Source organism: Nannobrachium achirus (assembly GCF_963921795.1).
Source record: "Nannobrachium achirus genome assembly, chromosome: 6".
NCBI lineage: Eukaryota > Metazoa > Chordata > Actinopteri > Myctophiformes > Myctophidae > Nannobrachium > Nannobrachium achirus.
In genome coordinates, this window is record NC_137815.1 from 49,779,200 (window position 1) to 49,798,196 (window position 18,997).

The 18,997-nt window shown below is 42.6% G+C and overlaps 1 protein-coding gene across 1 annotated transcript in view; it reads right to left on the reverse strand.

Annotated features, from left to right (window-relative positions):
- The window catches only part of LOC308287855 (paxillin-like), a 51,775-nt gene that overhangs the window by 32,337 nt on the left and 441 nt on the right, over positions 1-18,997 (reverse strand). The window lies entirely within an intron of this gene.

The following is an 18,997-nucleotide window of genomic DNA, read 5'->3' on the forward strand; positions in this document are numbered from 1 at the left end:
ACCTGACATGAGCTGACAGACTGCTACAATGACCAGCATGCCCTTCTGCATGTACCAGCGAAATTCTCTCTCTCTCTCACACACACTCTTTGCTTGCTTGTTGTCATTTTCAGCACTTCAGTCAGTGGGTCCAGCTGTTTCAGAGATGACACACACACACACACACACACACACACACACACACACACACACACACACACACACACACACACACACACACACACACACACACACACACACACACACACACACACACACACACACACACACACACACACACACACACACACACACACACACACACACACATTTTTCGTTTTACCAGGGCTTGACATTAACATTTTGGGGCACTTGTACTCTGGACAAGTAGATTTCCCATTCAGCACAAAGCTGCTAGAAGCGGGAAAGTCCTGATCTGGCGAAGCCCGAACTGGCGAACAGGGGAAATGTCCCCTACCGTAGCGATCTGGCGAATCGTTTTATTGTCTTAAACATGGCTCTGTTTTAAGGCATTTTTCGTAGTTATTGAGTGCTTGCGCATTGGTCTCGCCTGTTGCCCGTGGCGTTATTGTAAATGACGCCGCAGCTCCAGGCGGAGCCGCTCGATTGTCCACGACACTGCAAGCGGCGCGAAGGCCAGCGGACCTTGGTCCTGCTCTTCGCCCCCGAGCGCCGCAGGCGCGAGTGGCCGCGAAGTTACGAAGCCGTGGTGAATGCAATCGTTATATTTACGGCCTGGGCAAGCGCACGATAAACGCCCTGTCCAGAAGGATTAAACGAAAAAGACGAAAAATATGCAGAAGGTTTTTTTTTCCCTTTTTCTTTCGCCAGATCGCTACGGTAGGGGACATTTCCCCTGTTCGCCAGTTCGGGCTTCGCCAAAAAGGTACGTGCCCCTAGAAGCATCACAGAAAAAGTGAAACCAAGAGCCACTTGTCCAACAGACAAGTACATTGTTAATTCGGAACTTGTCCATAACGATGTATTAGTTGTCCCGGACAACAGGACAAGGCTTAATGTCATGCCCTGCACACACATATAGGGTGCGTTCGGAAATGCGCACCGGGTGTGTGCTCAGTGTAGTGAGTGCCGTGGGCGTGACGTTGTAGAGTGCGTTCAGTGTGGCTTGTTTACGAAGGACCAGTTAAGAGGCAGCAGTGCACTTTTTCACTCTGAACTCTGAAGGTAAACTTTCTGAAAAGCAGTTGCTAACGTAACGTTCATTGATATTGAAAGGAGATGTAATTCATAACATTGGCCTACCTGCTGTTAGTTTACATGTTGATGTGTGTGAAACTATCAAGCCCAAACAACCAATTAAGCTGCAAATGCTGCATTTTGCGGTCATTTCCTCCATTGTTCACAGCTGAGAAGCACTCGAGACATGGCCATGAAAACCAACCAATCAAAACACCGCACTGACGCACCACACCGTCAAACCCCAACTTTTGAGTAGGGTCGGTGAGTGCGTGCACTCAGCACACCGGTCCGCCGCGCACTGGATTTCCGAACGATCACGCACCAAGTGCACCGAATAAACGAACGCCAACATGGCACACCAGTGCGTTGAGTGCGCATTTCCGAACGCACCCATAAACACACAGACGCACACACGGTCTGTGCTTGCTTGTTGTCATTTTCAGCACTTCAGTGTCCAGCCGTTTCATAGCCAACACACATACACCCAAAAGCACACACACACTTTTTTCATTTTGCTATAAATCTCAACAGCTAGTAGCCCTAACTCCTAAGATGCCCCTCAACACTAGCCTGGTTCCAGCCCATAGACCCGCCCACTCTCAGAGTGGACTGTTTCTCTGGTCTGGAATTGTGTTCATAATAAGTGATTTCTGGAGCCGAAATGACGGCTCCTACAATTAGCGCAGGGGGTGGGGGTGGGTTTAACAAATAACCAATCCATGCCGTCAAAGTCCCTCCCCTCCAGAAATCGCTCAAACAGGGCACAATGTCAGACTCAAGCTTCAGCTGAGTCTGAAATCAGGCTATCTCAACACACATTTCCACCACCACCTGCAAGCACGCGTGCACATACAAGCACACGCACGTGCGTGCGCACAAAACACGCATGCACATATGCAGAACAACACACTTGCATACAGGTGTAAGTAGGCTATGTGCCATGGAGCGAAACATGCAGGCCTCCTATAAATACCTCAGCGACCATGACCTGTAAGAGCAGAGACCCACAGTAAGATGATGGATAGCAGCGCTGGTCAGCACGGCACAGACCACCCAACCACTGATGAGTTATACCCACTGCCATGGAGGCATTTCATGCCATATTTTTATCCCACATCATTACACACATGTCCTGTACTATGTCACACGGTTCTCTTCTGTATCATATATATAGTTTCCTGGCTTGGATGAAAAAGTCTTCCGTGACTGCTACCAATGCTATTAAATATAAATGGTACTACCACAGGTCTGGCAAATAATTATCAAGCTTTGTTATTGGATACAATTAAGTTGTGACGTATACTCTTCTGCCACTACATCAGAGAACATTCTATATTTATTATTGCCCTTTTCTTCCCTTACATATCTTCAATCAATTTCATCAGTCAAGAGTGTGCCTGATAATCTGATATGTAATAGGAATATGACTGAAACAAACAAATGTGTGGATTTAATCTAATAATGACATTAGTGCTAGTTTATCCCCTTTTCAATGCACTAGACTAGGGGTCTTCAACGTTTTCAGGCCAAGGACCCCTTATTTGAGAGAGAGATGAAGCAGGGACCCCCACAACCTTTTCATAGATTCCATATAGTTTCATCGTTTGACAGCACAATCGTCAGTGTATTTTGGATTCATGTCAATTTGTGTTTTCAGATATTTAACCACTTGAGCCGTCATTACCTAATAAACTTGACCTTTCACTCTGTACTTCGTCTGCTCTTTTTACCCTCTACATCAAACCTCTTTGCCAAAAATAGCCGATCTATAAGCTCATGTAATAAAAAAGTAGGAAAAAAGGCTTCTATCAAACAAAGATTTGGAGGACCCCCTGTAGTGACTCTGAGGCCCGGACCCCCTGTTGAAGACCCCTGCACTAGACCCCTGGAGGATGGAGTGGTGATTATCTCCCAGTACTTGCTGCACGTCTTAGTTAACCGAGCCATTCTACCCATACTGTACATCGAGTTGGCAGTGCCCAGCTGTCCTAAGCCAGGTGAGTGCTCTACCGACTGAGCTACCCGGGCACTAAATGGGCAGCCACATAATGCATGCTTCTTTTTTTTTCTCCTTTGGCAGCACAGGATACTTATTCAGGCTGTGACAGGAAAAGTGGATCAGAGAACCCTGATAATTACATTGGGAGAATTGGTTACATTTAGACATTAGCTTGCTGCTCTTATCCAACAGAGGAAGAGGAAGCAATGTGAAATGCATAGATCCAGACAAGACGTCCTATTATTGTGTGTGTGTGTGTGTGTGTGTGTGTGTGTGTGTGTGTGTGTGTGTGTGTGTGTGTGTGTGTGTGTGTGTGTGTGTGTGTGTGTGTGTGTGTGTGTGCGTGCGTGCGCCCGTGTGTGTGTGTTCAGATGAATGTACGCGCTGTGGTTCAGTGTCTTTCTTGCTCAAGGACACTTAAACAGGACACACACCTATTAAAGGCACATTTGGTATTAAGGGGGTTGAACCTGCATGGGATTTTTGGGTCACAGGACCAGTCACCATCTTCTAGGACACTAGCCTATCAGCCTGCAGGGCTTTTGAACAAATTAATGCACATTTCTGTAGAGAACCAGGCGCCACTGCTACGAGAATGTAGCACTTAAACCTTCTAGTCAATACTGTACATGGGCAACTGTCGGCCCGGGGGCCACATATACGGCTCCCACCTTCACTGAATGTGGCCGGCAGATTAATATCGGAATACTGATATATATATTCCAATTCCAAACATGACCCGCTTTAATGACTTCAGTCTATATTAGTAGCTTAATGACTAGTTGTCTATTTTTATGTCCAATGTATTTCAGTATTTGTATTTAAGTTCACAAAGTTAACATAAGTGTAAATAAATCATTACAAATAAAAATAAAAATATATATACTTTTCAGGACAAATAGTAAAAAAAAATAAAGAAAAGAGAACGGCTCAAAGCGCTCATAGATCGGCTATCTTTGATACTTTTGTGTGACAGAATTACAAAAGTGAACATATGGAGATAAGAGGTTTCTGCCTGACAGTATAATATGCAATGTGGCCCCCTGCAGTGAGTGTTAAAAAATAGTGGCCCTCTCCATCATCAAAGTTGTCCACCCCTGACCTAGTCTTTTAGTGAAAAGGAGTTGCAACTGTAATTGGTCCACTTTTACCCATCTACACGCCAAATCTCTTTTCCTAAAATAGCAGCTTGTAGATCTGCAGTTTTTGGTGAATGTTCTCTACCAGAATAGGGATTCTGGGGTTCAAGTAGTTAATTACAGCATCATGTCATGCAGCTTCAATGGGGCTTTGGCAGCTTGTACTATCCTACTCCATGTTTACCACTTAAGCCCTAAAGTATATACCTTACCTTGCAGTATGACAAATAGCGAGAATAGTTACAAGCTCACCTGAAAGTGTATATTCTTAATGTACAACTTTGTTTTCCTTTTACCTATAAGGACATACCCAAAATAGGAATGATAAATGGTGCATTTATATAGCGCCTTTATCCAAGGCGCTTTACAGAGATTGTGCATTACATTCACCCATTCTACATGCATTCACACACCGATGGCAGAGGAAACCATGCAAGGCACCGACCTGCTCACCGGGAGTAACAAGGAGTTCAGAGTCTTGCTCAAGGACTCTTCAACACTAACTCCGGGCGAGCCCGGGATCGAACTGGAGTCTGGGACCCTACGTGTTCAAAGACTGTTTCTCTTCCCCTGAGCCACTGCTGCCCCACATCCATCTGTGTGATTCTCTCTTCATGGAGGATATTAATGCAACCCACCAGTCAAACCACATATAATGTTATCTAGTCTTTTAGTAAAACAAAGGATTATCACTGACTCATTACATTTTCAAATTCAATGCACTTACCTTCTGATACAGTAAAGGCGTTGTCACAATGTTAGTTTCCGTTGACTGTACAGTCGTGTTTCACTTCATCTCTTGTTCAGCTCCACCCAAGACTGACAGGGTTTCTCAATACCATCATTTAATTTCTGGCATAATTCTGTTTTTACGTGGAACATAGACTATATTCTGGTTCTTTACATAAATGGCATTAAGGTCTTTGTTGTGTCATTCGCCTACTCTTTCCACATGTCATGTCTCTCTTAATAAATGCAAACCTATATGGAATATTATTTGATAAATCAAACTTTTCTTAATTCTTATGGACATGTTTGCTGTGATAATTCTATGATCTCAGACGGGATATCAAAGAGATCCATCCCAATGCTGGGTTGTTGTTGTTTTTTTAAGATAGGGATTAAACGTTCTGAACTCTTCCTTCCTGAGGATGACTCTGATTAGGAACTAAGTATTATAGATTCTGATGAGTAAAAGGAAGACATCATCTACCGGGAAATATACAGAGTTAGAGTAGGGCAGTAGGGTAGCAAGTTCCGTTTTCCTTTCTCACTCACCAGGAAACTGGTTGCACTTAATATATCTAGTGTCCAAAAAAGAACACATCAGCTGTTTTCCTCCCAGGCTGTCAGCCAGTCTGACCACAAGGTCCAGATTCTATCAATGCCAGGCCATCAGAGTATGGCTTCTACTCTATAGTATTCCCTTTACTACAGGGGTCTTTGATGTTTTCAGGCCAGGGACCCCCAAACTGACGGGGAGATGGAGCAGGGTGGGGCTACAACATATATTGCATATTTATGTATAACATTGTGTTTCAAGTTATTATTTAGTTAATTTTTTCTCCAACAATTACGGGGACCCCCTGCAGTATCGCCGCGGACCCCCTAGGTGTCGTGGACCCCCTGTTGAAGACCCCTGAAACATAAATTAATCACACAGCAAATCCTTTATCTCCACAGAGCCAGCCAGCAGCCCTATCAGACCCTACCACTCAGTCAACCTAACAAGATTGCAGAATTAACAATGAAGCCACTTAGCCACATGCTCTCACTTCTAAAGATAGTACCAACCTATCTACCTTTACAGGCCAAGCTTCAATCAATGGTGTCTTTGCATCAAAAGCACTACTAGCTAACCAGATTGCGTTGTCTACCATCTCTCAGTCAACCAAATGCTTTTCTACGTGGTCAAGCTGCGTGAAAGAGCAACAGTTTGGTCAAACATACTCTCACCGGTTAACTATTGGCAAACCACACAGCCATCCAGGAATGGCAGCCATCAAACAATAGAAGCTTCCATTGGTGGACTAAAAACTGCTCAAACAACAACTGCACGATGACGTGTTGACGTTGCTGTGTTTGGGTAGGAAGCCAGGCGGGAGGGCGATCCTTGTCACCGCACAAAGTGGTTCTATGGCTGGGACCATAGGATCCAGCAGGGGATGATGAAGAGGAGGAGTGGGTCCTCCTGGTGGTGGCTCCTCACTGGCAGGTGGTAGTGGTAAATGTATATAGCGCTTTTATCCAAGGCGCTTTACAGATTGTGCATTACATTCACCCATTCACACACACATTCAAACACAGACGGCAGAGGATTGGAAACCATGCAAGGCACCAACCTGCTCACCAGGAGCAACTAAGTTCAGAGCTCAAGGACTCTTCGACACTAACTCTGGGGGAGCCCGGGATCGAACTGGGAAGTGGGAACCCTTCTAAGAGAGCAACTCTAGCCCTGAGCCACTGCCGCCCGGCCCCACTGCCTGCTGTGGTACAACAGCAGGCAACACAGAAATGTCATGTGTGTGTGGAGCGTTATAACAACAAATTTGGTTAGTAAAAAAGGGACAAAATAATTGGCTACTCTAAGGTTTTTGTATAAATAACAGTCATAAGCCAATGAAGGTGGACTAACCACCATTCAAGGATGAGGTGGAGATGTTCTTTGTTAAAGTTTTGTTATTAAGTGTTAATAATCATTCAAACTAAAATGTTGTGCCATCTCCACATCTTTCTCGATGTGTGGTCCCATCATGTTGTCTATCGCTCAGCGCAGAAAGTACCTGTAGTGTTTGATATGAGTGGCATACTGGCATTACTATATAATCAATATCACACCTACTCAAGTTGAGGTGTTCATTCTGTCCATTATAATTGGATTATTATTCAACATAGTGTAATAACATTTATTTAGGGTTAAATTCGCCTGCTATACCACTAAAATACGGAACGCCCTACCAAAGGCCTTAAAGGAGTGCCAATCCCTAACATCCTTTAAAACTGCCCTGAAAAAACACTTACAGGCGGCAGCCGCTCGAAACTGGTAACAATAAACCGAGACTAACCTTACCCTCCCCCTGACCCTCCTATTGTAAATGATTTTTATTTTTGCACAGTTTTCTTTTTTGTTACTAGTCTTTTCTGAAATATCTACTGCATAGTACTGTCACTGTGTTCTATCCGTCTGTCATTCAATGTTATATGAGTTAAAGAGAAGGATCTCAATGGAAATAAGCCTGTTTTACATGAGTTTCCTTTTAGTTGACCTTGTATCAGTGAACTGTACTGTCATGAAACTGTACCTTTTCCTATGCAACATTTCTAATCAATCAATCAATCAACAGAGACAAAACAAAATATGAATTTAGAAGAAACGAACCACAGTCAAAGAACAGCGTCTCTTCTTCATAAATCCCCCCAACAGCCAGCACCTTCATCTACCCCACATCACAGCGCATAGAAAGGAAACACACACGTATAGTTTGCGTGCTTGGTTGTTCCTGTGGTTATTTTGGGCTCTAGCATGCAACAATGTTGCAAGTGTAAGTGAAATGAAAAATGACAAGATAGATGCTCTCACATATTTAGTCTACTGAAACCGATAGCAGTGGGACATTGTTTTACAGCAAAAGAATAATGCACAAATAGCATTATTAAAATCATCCACATCCTCAATATCACGATTATTTCAAACCTTTTCCTCAATTAATGAATGATTATGACCAAAAACGTATTTAAGTGAAAACAACAGATATACAGCTCACAATGTGTCACAATGCAACAGCTATTTTTTTCACCATTGTGCAAAAAAGTATAATATATAGCGCTTAATCAGATAAATCAATTTAGTAGATTACCCAACATTTCGATGTATTGATACATAAGGTGCTTCTCGTTTATTTGATTAAACTACTAAATGTCGGTTTGGATATATTTTGGGTTAACTGCCCAGCCGCACCCTGTTCCACCACTGGCCCGCTCAGCTGGATCTTTGCATGTCTGGGGTTGGTATGGGTCATAGGACCAGGGACAGGACACTCTTTGTCCCCCTCTCTGGCAGGACAATCAGAGAGGGCGGAGGGACGGAGGGAGCAGGAGGGAGTGATAGGGGTCTGGACTGGAGCGCATTCCGTCCAGCCAAATCATTCCAGTGATAAACAATCAGCGCTGTTTGAGAGCCAGAGAGAGAGTGTGTGCGTGTGCATGTGTGGGATCTACACCCTTACGACTACACACTACCCTTATAAACCTGTAGCAGGCCAATTCTCACTCTGCGTCATCATGGAGTTGTCATTAAGCTGACTGAGGTTAACTGAAGATCAGGCTTTCTGAATGATGCTCTTTTTAACGAGCCACACGCTGATTGTAAATCCAACTAAAACCCAAGCACTCTGTCATTTAGAAGCACACGCACTCGCACGCACGGACACACACCCACACAGTCTTGTGCTCAGTCTCTCTCTCATCTCTCGCATGCACACGCTCAGTCTTTCTCCCTTCCTCGTACCCGCCTCATCAAAGGGATTCTTTGTGTCGTCTTCCTTGCTTTATTTTCCTAATAGGCCAGCACCGATACCAACTGTCTGTTAGTGCAGGGTTTCCCAGAGTGGGTGCCGTGATGCCAGTCCAGGGGTGCAGCAGAATAATCTGATAACATCTGGAATTCATCAATATCACTACACTATGCTTTGTAAAACAGAACTGATTTGCATTGTACTTGATGAGTTCAAGACCTGCCCCCCCAAAAAAAAAAAAAAAAAAAAAATTAAAATAATTTAGTTTTTAGTTATTTGCCTTTAAATCAAAGGTCTTTGCAGCGAGAACACGTTCTCTGCAGTAGGAATGGAATGATGAGTATTATTATTGTGACTAAAGAAATTGCGATTTTACGATATCGCGATAATCAAAATATCTCCAACATCCATTAATGCAGAACATTTGCCAATAAAAATCACAGATCTACAAGCTCACAACGTGTCGCAATGCAACGCATTGTGAGCTTGTAGATCGGCTATTTTTTTTGGCATAGAGATTTGGTAGAGAGTGAAACAAAGACTGTTAGAGCTAATCAAATCAACACAACAGGAAGCTGCACTGGCAGCTATATTGTGTAAAACCATGAAAAGACAGCTCACGAGAGATGCATTGTAGGTGATAATCTAGGCATGCAAAAACATATTTTTCAGCAAATATCTTAGTTACACCAACATTGTTCTTGCATTCATTTAGACATTTAATGCAGAGGAAGTAGTGCCTCAAGAAACTAGGATCTCAGGCAAACCAAGAATCTAGTTGTTCAGTCTAAACAAACTATTGAAATAATCAGTAACTTGAAACTATATGATACTACTAGGTGAACAAATAACTTGCTGGCATCTGTTTAAATAACATGCCATCTAAATTGCATTCTTAACATTGAGGTTAGGAAAACAAATGCAAGTAATCACCAAGCATCAATCGAGGCGGTTAAGGTGGCAGGAAGGGGTACAGGGAGAGTGAAATGCAAGGGGGGTGAGGTGGGGTCTGAAGAAGTGTCTTCAGATTACAGCAAAGGTTGTTACTGGTGAAGATTATAAAGATATATCCGCTGAGAGAAAAGGTTGTTCCACTGACAACTCCACAGGAACAATGTTAGCGCGGTGAGAGACATTTAAGAAAATAAAAAAGGTTTACATGCATACATTTGATCAACTACAAATGTAACTAAATGAAAGACAAGTCATAAGAGAATGTGAAACTTAGGCTTCTGTTAATGACTGTCTATAGTGAAACTTGCTTCAGACCAATGATAGAAGCAACAAAACTGTTTCAGAACATTGCAGAGGAGAATCGTAGCAGCCACTTGTAGCCTGTTGCAGGTGGGCTTATGCCAGCTGGTTGTGATGCAAGAGATTCAACCTGGTCCACTCGCAAGCAACAAGTTTCAACTCATCATCTCTGATCACACAAACACACGTTGCTCACATGAATCTCTGTCTCTCACTCTCACACCCAAATACATACAGTCTTAGTGATGTGTGGGTCAGTCTTTTCTTTTTTACCACATGCACGAGAGCGGGAGGGACTGAGGGAGTGATAAATAGAATGAGCAAATGAGCAAAAGGAAGGGACTGGGGGAGTGTATAGCTATTATAAGTATACAGTACATCAATAGGTTGACGTGTAATGGAAACGGCAACCAATCTCCGATTGCCACCTTGATGTTGACCATCACTGTCCATTATTAAGCACGGGGTCTATCTGTTGTTTCTATCCCATTATCACGGAGGGTCACAGTACCAACCATTGCTATGGAAACAGCTCGGCACCCGTGTGGATTGTCCAGTTTTATAGTGTTGCATACCACAGTTTGGGGAATTCTGTTGCAAGTGGTTGCAAGTTACAACTTGATTGGAATCTTTAGTCTGAAGAACTAGCCTTAACCTACGCCAACAATATGGTTCTTATGAAGAGTTTTTGTTCATAGTGGTGATGACACATTTAAAATGGCTATGGCCATTCAGCCAAAGGAGACAACAACCCCAGACAGTCACTGCCACACAATACTTAGCCAGAACATCCACAAGCAGCCAGCAGTTGCACCTGATTGAAAGCAGATACTCTCCTTTTCAACTTTGTGTGCACACGTGACATAGCTGTGTAATGGTTACAATATTTAAAATAAATATTACAATCATTTGACTACCAACATGTTGATTCATGTGAATAACCTATTCAAATACTTGAGGCCAGCCGTACTAGTCGAAATTGCATTGAAGAGACAGAATGAAACACAATCTAAAAGATTATATTTAATGCAAGTACAGTGCATTCTTCCAAACGGCCAGCCGTCATCAAAACACAACATTTAATTTAATTTATGTGCATTTCCTCAACTGCAGTAATCTACGGTTTTGGCTTCAAAAGTAGCCTTGTAGGACAGTCTTTCTTGTTTGTAAGCATTGCGTTTGAGCTTCCAGACTAGATAAATGGCACTGAGCTGTCAATCAAGTGTCAACCAAGCAGAGGGACGTGAATGTAATAATTTAGTGCACACTCCTTTGAGGTATTCGTCGGTGCACATCAGCAGCACATAGTAGGAATGGAACGATATGAAAATTTCATATCACGATTATTGTGTCAAATCATAATCAAAATCCATTATCCTGGAGGCGGAACATTTGCCAAAAAATGGCAGATCTACAAGCTCACAACGCGTCACAACGTGTCGTGAGCTTGTAGATCGGCTATTTTTTGGCAAAGACATCTGATAGAGAGTGGAAAAAAGACTGTATCAAGTATGTATATTATAAGTACCTTTTACCAATTATAGAGGGTTTAAATGGTACCGGATATGCAGCTCGGCAAATAAAGGGTGAATTGATCCCAGTGCATGACGGAGGATGATATCACGATAAATTAAATCTCCACGATACAATTACCGTGAATATCACGTATCGTCCCATCCCTAGCACATAGCCTATGTTAAATGTGTCCCCTGCATTTATTCATCCTAACTACAGTGTATTAGGAGCAGAGGGCTCTATTAACACGGCGCCCGGGGAGCAGTTAGGGTTTAAGTGTCTCGCTCAGGGATGCTTCCACACTCGCAGAAATGGAGAGTTCAACAGGGAACTGAATTCATCAACACAGCAAGGTGATAGAAGGCTGAATACAGCTCTAGTCAATGCAACAAATAGGCAATTTTCAGTATCAGGGCTTGACATTCACTTTTTGAAGCACTTGCCCTTTGGACAAGTAAAGTTCCCATTCACTTGTCCGGGCACAAAAGTCACTTGTCCCGATAAAAAGCCATTTCACAGTCATTTATTTTTCTGTTTTTTTATTTGACAAATAAATAAGATCCCCTTTGGCCCCCTCCACCTTCCACTCCATAGTATTGGCAGTCCATATTCTGCATACAGCACAAAGCTGCAAGGAGAGTCACAGAGAAAGTGAAACCAAGAGCCACTTGTCCAACGGAGTTTAGCTTTTAATGAGCTTGTCCATAAAGATGTATTAGTTGTCCCAGACAACAGGACAAGCCTTAATGTCATATGCCCTGAGTAAGGATAACTTGTGATAAGCTGCGCACTGCGCAGACCTCTCAAGATTTTGGGCCCGACATACAGTATAGGCAGACCAACAGAGTTGCTTAAATGCTAAAAAGATTGTTCCAGAAACCCTGAAATTACCTTGACACAGTGGAACAATTTCATATAAATCATTTCACTTCCGTTCAGAAAACCAACATGACTGACTGACATGAGTCATGTCGACAAGGCAACATCTCATGACTAAGACCATGGCCTGCAGCATTCAGCATCTTTGTCACTGCTACTGAAACACAGGTCACTGGCAATATTTCCCCTTCTCTCTCCAGCTGGTTAGAGGATGGTCTGGTCAGTGAAAAGGCTTCATTGAACTTGGCTGGGAACCAAAAGTACAAATGAAAACTAGCACACATCCATCTTTACAGTACAAGTGTGACCGCATCCAGAGCCATTTATTTAATTACCCAGTCTACATAGTCTCAATCTTTAACCACCTGAACACTAGCGTCCCCATTATGGGAATGTCATAATAGGCAAGAATAACAGATCTACAAGCTCACAACAATGCATGGCAACATGGAAACATGGTGAGTTGGTAGATGTACAGTAGGACGTGCATTGCTCGTGATATCCAATGCGATGCCCAATGACACGAAACGACGCCAGAGTGCGTGTATGCAGCATGCACTTCCGTATTTCTCAGTAGAAATTCACAAAAGACAAAGGGAATTCTCCCCACACTAGTATATACGCACATTATATATGACCTCCTCACATCAGAACAACAGGATTTAGGTCAAATAAAAAACGGCACAATGTCCCTTTAAGGATTAATATATCAGCCTTTTCATAAGAGGTTATGCCTTCACTTGATGACTTCCCTCATTGATCATTTTCACATGGTTGCCATGTTGCACTTAGCCACATACATCATAACTCTCTCTGACCCCCCCCCCCCCCCCCAGTATAAGATGTATGCGTAAAATGGCTTCCATATGAAAATGTTCGATAGCAGGCCTAGCTGCCAGTCTCTTACTCATCAAATCTATAATTAATCAAGCCACTAAACAAACATAAACATTAAGAGGGTTGTTCCATATAAGGCGATGCAATGTAATGTTGGACTCTCTGCATGTGAGATGGTGTTCAGCTTTGAGCAACGCTGTGGCCGTTTTAGGCAGCTTCCCCTTCCAAACTAACCGTCAGCACCAGCAGCCTGCGAGTTGGAGCATGTACAACAGTATGTGTGTGTGTGTGTGTGTGTGTGTGTGTGTGTGTGTGTGTGTGTGTGTGTGTGTGTGTGTGTGTGTGTGTGTGTGTGTGTGTGTGTGTGTGTGTGTGTGTGTGTGTGTGTGTGTGTGTGTGCACCATATGCTTCAAAGCCTATTAGCAAATACATTCAGACAGATGGACAAACCCTAGACTTGAGGGTTTTTCTTTCTCTCCTCCAGGGGCCTAGAGCTTGCAGATTCTATAATTCAGTGCATGGACGTTGAACTGATCAGTACATGGGGAAATCGTGCTCTTTCGAACGACCATCATTTCGACCGGAGGGTTAGCGACTCACTCCATGGAGGTTAGGGTTAGGGTGAGGGTTAGAGTCGGGTGTCGAAAAGATGACATGTAGTAACAGCAACACCCTCCCTCAGTACATACAGTACATATTCACATGCTTATGAGGAAGTTCAGTCACATTGTATATTCTTAATAAGAGGAACCTCGGTCACCGATATACCTGTTTCTCAGTGGTAGATAGTGACTGAGAAAAAAAAGGAACGAATATGTTTTGTTTCCACTTTTCATGTAAAATTCAGTATTTCATTATTCTAATCTAGCCTCTGCCTTTTCAAATTCTAAATACAGACGTGTTTGATTCAAATGCAGAGTGTCATAATTATTCCACAACTTTATCCCCTATGCAGAAATGCATAATTTTCTTTACGAAAAAACATACACATTTGAAACTTGGAGATTCAAGGTTTCTGTCCGAGAGTGACGATATATTGGTGAAACCAAGCTCCCAAGGGGGTCCAACACGACACATGCAGGCTGGCACATGCACGCGCACGCACACGCACACACGGAAAGGATGGGCTGTCATCAGAGAGAGAGAGACGGACAGAGAGACAGACAGACAGACAGACAAAGACAGATACAGAGAGACTGAATGACTCATCTTTCCACAGGTTATTGTCATCTCTCTATTCCATGTGCGCTGCTGGCTCTCGTTAAGAATGGGAAAACTACCGTGAGACACAGATGTCAACCCTCTCAAATGACTGACTCGTGTACACAAACGTGTAAATGTCCACATATTTAAAATTAGTAGAGAACAAAAAGTAAATGCCAACGTCAAGAAAGAACGATCTACAACACAGATGGCTACATCAGCTCTCATTTGGAGCACATCGCCTACTTCTGCCACTGACTGAATGACACTTCAAATACTGGGGCTTTTAGCTGCCAAGCTGCCAGCGAGAGTCGAAGGACTCACTTCAGGCTTTATGATCTTACTTAAACTGACGGTATGGAACACTTTGAAGAGAGGAGAGAGAGTGAGAGAGAGAAATATCCACAGAGAGAAATTTTAAAGTGAGGCTCAAGAGACAGACTTAGTTGAGACTGAGGGAAGTCAGTGAAAGAAGCATAACTTAGGAGTTTATTTGATATGCAGGTCTTGTTGGTGCAAGCCCAGTGCAATGAAGCAGGGAGGGGCAGAGGGGTGCTTGGCAGCCCAAATAACTCTGAGGAGGAGGTCAATGCACACACAACGTTCACAACGCGTTGCTTTGCACCTCGTTGTGAGCTTGTAGATCTGCTGTTTTCACTAGAGTTACTACAGAGGGTCCTTCAAATCTTTGTGTGATAGAAACTTTTTTTCTCCTTTTTTATATTAACCACTTGAACCCTAACGTCCATATTCTGAGAACTTTAGCCAAAAATAGCAGATCTACAAGCTCAAAACGCCTCGTACTTTGTGAGCTTGTAGATCGGCTATTTTTGGCAAAGAGTTCTGGTGTAGAGGGGGAAGAAGAGCACACTAAGAACAGAGTGAAAGGTCAAGTTTATTAAGTATTGACGGTTCAAGTGATTACATACAGTATCTGATAACACAAATTGAAATGAATCCAAAATACACTGATAATTGTGCTGTCAAACAATGAAACTATGGAATCTGGACGTCCCTGCTTCATCTCTCTCTCAGCTTAGGGGTCCTTGGCCAGAAAACGTTGAAGACCCCTGATGTAGAGAGCAAACTCTATATCAAAATTCCAACATGTAGCCTACTTCTTCTGACACAGCCTCTATGGCCAAAGAGTCAAACGAGCAGTACAACGTGGCTTGTATCCAAATCTTGCCACGGCTAATCAGCTCTCCCACTAACTCAGTCAGCTTTCAGTCTGTCAATAGATCACAGCCTCCAGCTTCCCATGTGGTGCGCCACAGGAATGGTGCTGTATGGACGGAGAAGAGAGAGAGGGTGGGTGGGGCAATGCAGTGGGTACTGTACAGACGATATACAGTTTGGCTGAGGACCAATCCTTGCATGTGATGTGTGGCCCAATCCCAAATGACTTGCCTGCGCCCAGGTCCCTAGGCCATCGAATCCAACAGTTAAATTCAACGAATCAATTCAACTAATTATTACTTTAAAAAATAGCAAGAATAGCAGAACTACAAGCTCACAACACGTCGTATATCTTGTAGATCTGCTTGCTATTTTAGCGATGACACCATTGTACAATCAAGTATAAAATACGGTTCAAGTGATTAATCAGACTAATGGATTTAGTCTATTTTTTTTGGTTGATTCGCTGATGCATATAAATCAAATAATTGCAAAAAAAAAAAACATGGTTCTCGATTTCTATATCCAAAAATAGAAAACCATCAATATAATAATCTCTAAGAAGATAATCGATCGTTTCATCCATAAATAGGTAACTAACAAAGTCTTGTGTGTTTGTGTGTGTGTGTGTGTGTGTGTGTGTGTGTGTGTGTGTGTGTGTGTGTGTGTGTGTCCACTCCGCACTTACGGAAGGGAGAAAGTGACCTGAAGTGAACACACCACGCAGACAATCCGATACTGCAAGACATGTCTGACCGTTCTGACAGAAGGAAAGTGCGAGAAAGAACTAGATAAGTATGGTAGAGGGCAGGGGGTTTGGGGCAGTGAGGCAGAGAGAGAGAGACACCAAGAGGTGAGTAGATGGGGGTCAAGGTGTTGCTGGCTCAGCACTTGAGGAGGACTCTCTGGCAGCTAAAAATACATATATAGGCTGCATTCTTCTCCTTTGGCCTGGGGTGGATGGATCCATATCTCACTTTCATCTACACACCATGTCATTGACAGCATCTGGGTCATCCTTTTTCTCCCCCAAAACCAAAGAAACCCAATTCTGCACATCATTGAGCAATAGAGCAGCAAAGATTTTGTGCTTGTAATATGCCCTATCGTGACAAGTTTATTCCAAACTCACGTCACTCCTAGAATTTACTACCCCATGGTATGGAAGTTACGCTGGCTTGTGCAACTCCCTTTTTTAAGTGCCTACCTTAAGGAAAGCCCTTTGCAGTATGTAAGTTGAGAAGGTATCCATAAATATTGACTGGGTATAGAATGACAAATATTCTTGGCTCAGTCTCTAAAATACTTCCACTGAATAAAGTTTTTAACCAGAGTTTGGCTAGGTTTCCATTTAAACTACATTAAATTGGATAGTGTATTTTATTTTTCTATTAGCAGATTGGTTAGCACTTGGCAAATCACTGTTCTGTTGGACTGCACCCTGTAAAGAAGCAGCTATCTACACTACAGTGTATGGGCACCTACTGGGCTAACACGCTCTTCTTAATATCAGCTACATGTAAAAGCATCTGTAATAGCACGTAGCTTTGGTTTATTACATGGTCAGAACTGCTATCACATCATGAGACACCTGAAAATCTGTCCTTGGCAGCAAAAGATAAACAACATGGCGATTTCAGTCTCAATGCAGTTCACGTGGTGGCAGTCCCCTTTGGCTGACTTTTGCTGCACATCTATCATCTTTGACTGTACGAATGTATTCTGCCCGCTGCATGTTTAGCGCCATATGAACATGACCCCTTAGTTGCGTTTCACGGATGTCTGACTAAACTTAACCTTACAGTTGCCAGGGAGGGAGTCCTCCTCCTCACCCAAACAAGAAGGGTGCGCTATCTTTGAAGTGAGAGGCACTTCATAGCGGCTTGTCTTTACTATTCAGAAGAAAACGTAATGAAAAATCTATGGGGTGTGCAATTATTAGACCCCACAATAGTCCATACATTCACTGCCAAATATCAGAATGAAAAGGACATTGAAGCAATGCGGCTTTAGTGATACTTTTACCCATTACCTCCATTATTTTGGTTGTGGTTTGACAAGCAAGTGACTAGAATGGAGACCTAGTAGTTAACATGTGTAATAACACGTCAGTAATGTGCAGAGCTACAGGCACCATTTCTCTAGTCTACACAACTTCTAGCCTGAGGCCATTCATTTCAACTACAAGTGAAGTGAGCCATAAGCCATTGTGTTGTGGAATGTCTTATTTATTCCTGCAGGCAGGAACACAACAACAGTAAACCACTGTTGGACAGCAGGGGTCTGTCACATCAGTAGTAGTACTAGGAATATCTTCTGCAGCCATAATGGCAGCAGTTTCATTCCCAAATCTATCCGGGGGAATTCATCAAGAACGGTCTCAAGAGAATGAAGACCAACTTCACACAAAACCAAACACAGGTATCAATTTTGTACAGCTGCAGCAGGAACCAGTAGTGTAAGGTAACTACTTAAGTACTGTACTCAATACAATTTTGAGGTATCCTATTTGTACTTTACTTGAGTATTTCCAATTTTCTGTACTTTTACTTCTAGGTCTACTCCACAGTACAACTCGGATCCAATTCAAATATTCTACTTTTACACACTCCACTAAATTTGAAAACTTGGTTACTACTACTAGTTACTTTGTAGATTGATTATTACTAGTACAGACCATACATTAACCACTTCAAACCTATATTATACATTTCCGGCCATTTGAAAATAGCAGATCTGCTATTTCCAAAAGATTTATAACACATTTGAAAACTTGGTAAATGGGACATGCTGCATAATGAGTACTTTTACTTTTGATACTTTTAAGTACATTTTTATACAAATACTTTTGTACTTTTTTCATTCCGGACTTTTACTTGTAACTGTAACAGGATTTCTACATTGCATTATTGATACTTTTACTCAAGTAAAAACATATGAGTACTTTTCCCCCAACACTGCCATAATGGCTGAACGGTCTCAAGAGAGAGAAAGGGAATAACTTCACACAAAACAAAACCACAAGTATCAGTTGTTGTTTTTTGCAGCAGGAAATCCCAACGGTCAGTTACATTAGCCTACTACTACTCTGATACAAGCACAGACACGGAAAACAAGCACACGTCACGTTACGTCCTCAACCTCAAAGCAAAGCAGTCTCACTTCATTAGAGATGTTTGATGTTGGGGGAAGAAAACAGCAAGCTAATTATCTAATGAGGTTCCTCTCTCTCTCTCTGATGCGTCGCTCAGCCTCAGTCAGTCCGCATGCATTGCAG